Source organism: Apostichopus japonicus, chromosome 5 (genome assembly GCF_037975245.1).
Source record: "Apostichopus japonicus isolate 1M-3 chromosome 5, ASM3797524v1, whole genome shotgun sequence".
NCBI classification, from domain to species: domain Eukaryota; kingdom Metazoa; phylum Echinodermata; class Holothuroidea; order Aspidochirotida; family Stichopodidae; genus Apostichopus; species Apostichopus japonicus.
The window spans coordinates 18,031,115-18,037,139 of record NC_092565.1 but is presented as its reverse complement, the minus strand read 5'-3'; positions in this window follow the sequence as shown (position 1 = coordinate 18,037,139).

Genomic DNA, 6,025 nt, shown 5'->3' with positions numbered 1-6,025 from the left:
GATGTGATCTTTGAAAAATGGCAATAAATTTACTGTCGTGGTGTTCCTGGATGTCGTAAACTACGGTATCCTTGAAGGGGTATATTAAGGAAAAAATATTTCTTATCCAAAAGTAGACTAATAAAATGCTGGTAATTATATACCATTAAAAATATTCGATAAATTAGTGTGATGGGAAAATTGGAGAATTATTAATCTGAATGGGTGTGGTCTATATGATAGTATCATTGTCGAAGACTGTATAGGAAAGATTTCATCAGATATCGTTGTCTAACGGAACGATACTTTAATGACTTCCTTATATTTTTGATATAATGGTCTTTAAAGAAACGGAAACAATTCTGAAAATCGTTGAAGGGGAAGTAACTGCAACGGTGTGGTGTGTCGTGGTGTTCTGAGTAAAAGAAAATGACGCCAACAATCTAAATATGACTGAGGGATATTTGTAATATCCCGTTCTCTTTATAATTTGTAAGTTAATGCTTACAGAAACGTATCTCTCTTGTTGGAGCGAAAATCAGAAGAATTTCTGAATATTTCTGGAGCAAGAACAGATAAACTTCGAGTGAAGCAGCAATAGAGTTCAAGCTTGTTACTGCGAAAAAAAAATCCCCTATTCATAGTTTCTTCTAACATCATGGGGAACATGTACAGTGGAAAAAACCGAAACGAGAGAGGGACTAGGAATGCACCTACCCCTGATCCTAATTAACAATTTAAATTTAAAAACAAATCATTGGTATATTAAAGTCAATGGCTTAGGCAAAGTCATGGTAAGCCCACTCAATCCTGAAAACAAAAAGATATGTATCTCTAGTGAAACACTTTGTTATCCAAACTGTACCTTACACTTATTACCTTCAAACACCCCGCCCCCTCCCTCACCCCTTCCCCCTCCCCCTCTCCCTCCCGTCCCCAAACCACCCCCAGAATGTATGATTTTTCCTTCCGCCCTGCGACTTACTTGTTAGAATGTTGTGGTCTCTGCTATGTTACTAAACCCTATTGTGTAAATCATTATAATAATAGCTTAGAGAGAACACCGCTTGTGTGGTTTGCGATGTGATGAATGACCATGTATTCATATAGAATGCTCTTCAAGCTGCTATTCAATGGCAACGATTAGTGATTGAAACATATAGTTCAGGCTGAAGTCCAGTTGTTTTTGCTACACACTGTAACTAAGATATAGTTTAGGTGAGAATCAGTTGAGACTAGTGGAACACTAATATAGTTTTTTTTTAACTTTGACGACATTTTATAAATACATCTTGCAACAGTGTGTCATAGTGTGTCATATTGTCAATTGGGATACAGAAGTCTTAGCTCATTGTAATACACAAATCTTTTATCAACTATATGGAAGCTTACCTTCTTACAAACAAGTTACATATTAATAAATGTCTGAAACGAAGAGAATATTGATAACTAAACCTTCCAAAGGTATCACATTTCAAAGATAAATAAAAACGATGTTATAATGAAAAAGTAAACCTTCCAAGGAACAGGTTAACCTGGAGCATAAGGAAGGGTTGTTACGGGTTAAAAACAAATAGATTACTTGAAACAACCCGCGTATATCTCGAGTTTTTCAATTTGCAGTATTGGATATTTTCTCTCGTCAATTCAAGTCACAGTGCCTGCCAGCCTGCAGGATATCTCTTTAAAATAAGAATTCTAGTAAAACTTGAAAACAATTCCTTAATACCGTTTTCCAGAATGATATTGCTGCATGGTTGAAGTTGTCTATTGTGTATCAAAACGATATAAGGAAGCGGTTTTTATGCCATAGATACCTGTTCACAAAGAATGTTTTCCTTTTTCTGTACTTCGGACGGTGTGTTTTCTTAGGGTTGGGCAGGATTCCAACTTTCACTACAGGAGTTTGGAAGCTATTCTTCCTCCCTCACAAAATAATTTCCCATCTGAACGATTCAGGAATCGCATTTTATCCCAGACCTGTGCTAATTTTGAAGCCTAATCTAATGACAAGTGAGATTTTGAAATCAAGTTTGATTCGTTATAGAACATTAAAAAATAGCTTCCATCCCTGACACTGAATGTACCCTCACAGACCCGCTCACCCCCTCCCCCCCCCCCCCCAAATCGTATCTCTGTAAAAGATCTGCCTGTTACCCATTCATTCTCTCTGCTCTGAATGAAATAATATAGTTACTGACTTTGCAAGCAGCTGTCGTTTTATAATTTGACCAAAGACTATTATACTCTGAAAAAAAGTTGATACAAATTAATAGGCAGTACCAATTGTCTTCGGTAGTTTATTACTCGTCGGTTTGGGGGGAAGGGCTGTACTATTTAACGTCGTATGGCAGGAGATACGGTGACAAGCCAGACTATTCAATCATTTTATCCAAAAGCGCGGCGTTCTTAGGATGGTGCCACTTGCTGTCAGGTTTGTTTGAAACCAAGTCAACCGCAAATTTACGTGTTGATCCCGCGTCCTTCCCGTTCTACGGTTACCTTGAAACGCCATAAGGTCTTGATCAACTTTGCCCGATATGATTGTGTGCATGTATGCCCTTTGTATGTAAATACGGAGACGGCTTCGAACATTGTATCATGGTTATTCGTAGATGGTCGTGTTTATTTAACTAAGGATGTACTCCTGTAATTTGGTATGAGTGTTTCTATATATGAGATGTCATTTTTTTCATATTGTTATTCCTTGTTTATAAGAATGTTGTATCCACAAGCAGTAATATTCCTTTATATATCAATTGATTCATTTCAGCTTAGCCCTGTCGATGATTGAAACTAAACAATGCTATATTTCATGTCAGCCTTGGTGATGTTGATACACAAGGATGAATTAGATGTGTATGAGGACGGTGGATGAGGGGAGGACGGGTGGGGGTGGGGGAAGGGTTACGTCATCGGATGGGACAGAGACCTAAGCAGGGGCCATGGTTTTCTTATGGAATTCGATAGACGTCTTATCAAATAATATAATTTAAATATGAATTTCCAATTGGATTATCGAGCTTGGCATGTGACCATTCAAATAATATCAAGCCTAGATTATACCCTGAATGAGAAATGTATTATACATATTATGTACGTAGAGACGTGGAGAACCATTTTGAGCCACGGGGTAAAATAATCAACCTGTTTAGTACAATTTCCATGCTGCCTTAAGTACATTATGTATCCATGACCCCCCCCCCCCACATTCCCCGCTAGTCAAAAGTAGAACCACTTGCAAATTCTTTGAAAATATCGTGTGTGAAAGTAAGAAACTTTTGGTTTAGAATTTCACAGCTGCAAATTTACCCAAATTATTGGAAATTATAATCAACTAACTGACCAAAAAAAAAGTTTAGAAATTTGAATTATTTGTTTTGTCACTAATCCACCATCATAGTTTCACTCAAATTGAACATTTCAAGTAACATTACATCCTATATGTTGCATTCTAATTAAGGAAATGAAACATAATTCTTGTGTCTCATTCAAAGGCTGCCTATATTTTATAAATACCTCTTTTTATACTAAAAAAAAAAAAAATCTTGTTTCAGAAAATATTGCTGTGAAAGTTTTCCACCCGTATACTTTCGAGAGCGCCCCTTAAATAAATATTTGTCTTCTTTTTGTAAAGATATTATCCTCCTAAAGACAAAAAAAAGACAACTCCAAGAAAAGAAATACTTTGTACCAGACAACAGAGTGCTATTAGGTAAGTAATATGGCGACAAACTTCTGAGGTTGCCCATGGTTACACAAAATACACAGGATGTCTAAATTGGTGATCGCGCAGTCAGTTACTCGTTAATATGTACTAATATATCCTATTATGGATTGTATACTTCTCCGTAGTTGTTTTTTTTCCCGTCTTTTTTTTTCTTTACCACGGGGGAATTATTACAATAAATTTTAAACGGTATTGTATAATTATTACCGCCTATTCTGTCTTCGTCATGGAGACAGCTATCTGATTATTGCATAGATGTAAAGCAGGCGCGCGAGTAGGGCCTTTGTGACACTTTACTCCTGTTGTATTTGTACTTAAACTAACAAAATCAAGAGTGCTTAGATTAAAATCGGGCTTGATAAAAACAGACACATGGGCTGCTGCCAATCATGGTCCTACAGTAGTGGTAGTGGTAGTTGAAGAGGTAATCTAGGTTACTTTTTGTATGGTGAACTTGGCACTTAGTCATTATCCTTCCCGTGTTTGTTGTTTTTAATTATTGTTATTATTATTTGTTCATTTATTATCTATTTATTTGTACTTTTGCTCGACCTTGACATGAGCTCATTAACACCATGGAGCCGGTATTAAATTATACATTTCAAGTACGCTTGTCTGTAAACGTCATTTGAGAAGATATATATTGTTTCATTATGTAAACAATATGTACCAGAGATCATATGTACATTCTTTGTTCGGTATCGAGCGAAGGGAAGATTTAAACATGTTCTTATTTTGAGGGGTGAGTACCGTCCTAGAAACAGCCTGTTTGTAAATAATATGCTAAAAAACCAGCGATATTATATGACGGGCATTGATATATACCTTAAAATGTCAATATTTGGAAAAAGTGAGGCATGAGAATATTTAGTAGTTCTATGTTTTTACGCGTAAAAAGTGTCTCGTACATGACGACAACTCCGTGGAATCCTATATTGGTAACGGCATAACTGATAGAAGTTTTACAATAATCTTTTGAGGGTCAGGGTGGGAGCATACATTATTATGATGTATCACGTGACCACTACATTATTGTTTGTTTAGTTTACATGAGAAAGGAATTACCATATACGAGTAATGCCTAATTCAGGCTGATTAAAAAGTCATAGGGTTTAAAGGTATTGTTTTAAAGATATGGGTTGGGGGGGGGAGTAGAACAATGACAATTCATATACGATCTAGTATTCAAGGAAAAGCAAACCGAATCATTATCATTAGCTAATATGGTAGAGATCTTTCGTCACTAATTCCTAAAATAGTTAATGAAAATCTTTCTCGATGTGGTTTCATGTCGGGGGATGATTACATGGCGTTCATGTGGGCTTATTTTTTCAATGCGTGACGTCAAAGCGTCGCTCGGAACAAGAAAGCCTCATTATTCTCCTTGCATTCCTGTTGAACTATGTTGTTGTACGGCATGGGCACAGGACTAATTATGCAAAATGTTAGGTCATGTTAAAAACTTCAATATTTTAGATTCAGCATTTTGCAAGATCCATCTATCATTCCAGAAAGTAAACATTGCTATAAATAACTAACACCATTTAATAAATCAAGCAATCGTGGTTTCTTTGCTATCGTATAAGACTTATCAAATCTCCTGTCTCTTGTGTGATAGAACTTTCAACCTGCTTTTTTTCTATCCCCATGAAACAAGTTTTTGTTATTGCTGTATCGGAATACGTTGTTAATCAAACGTATTATCTATCTTAGAGCAATTACGTTGTGACACGTTTAGTAAGATAACTTACATCGAATGACACATAAAGGAAATATCCGTACTCAGTATTGTGAACCACTGTGCCACACACACCCCACCTGACTATAATTACGCCCACTATACAGCTGACTATACCGCACCCACTGGTGCTGACAACGCCATACCCACCATGCTACATTGACTATACTTCACCAACTACAACTGACGCTGATTATACCGCACCCACTAATGTTGGCTAACCACACCCACTACTCAATGCTGACTATTTCAGGCAATAAATCTGACTATAGCGTACCCATTAACGTGGACTGAACCACACCCATTATGTACCATAGTGACTGTAATTCACCTAACACTGTTTACTTTCTCAGGCACACCAGTGCTACTACACCAGACCCTCCAGGACCCCCACACCGAAAGAAGAGAAACAGGAGGGAGAACCGGTGACCCCACCCCATGCCCCCACCCCCATCCCCCGCCCCGCGAAGATTTCAAATTGGCATAGCGCCGTACCGTCAGTCAAATAAAGCTTTTCTATACAACTGATCATTGGTCACACTCCTGTATAGCCAATCTCAAATATGTGTCGGGGTCCC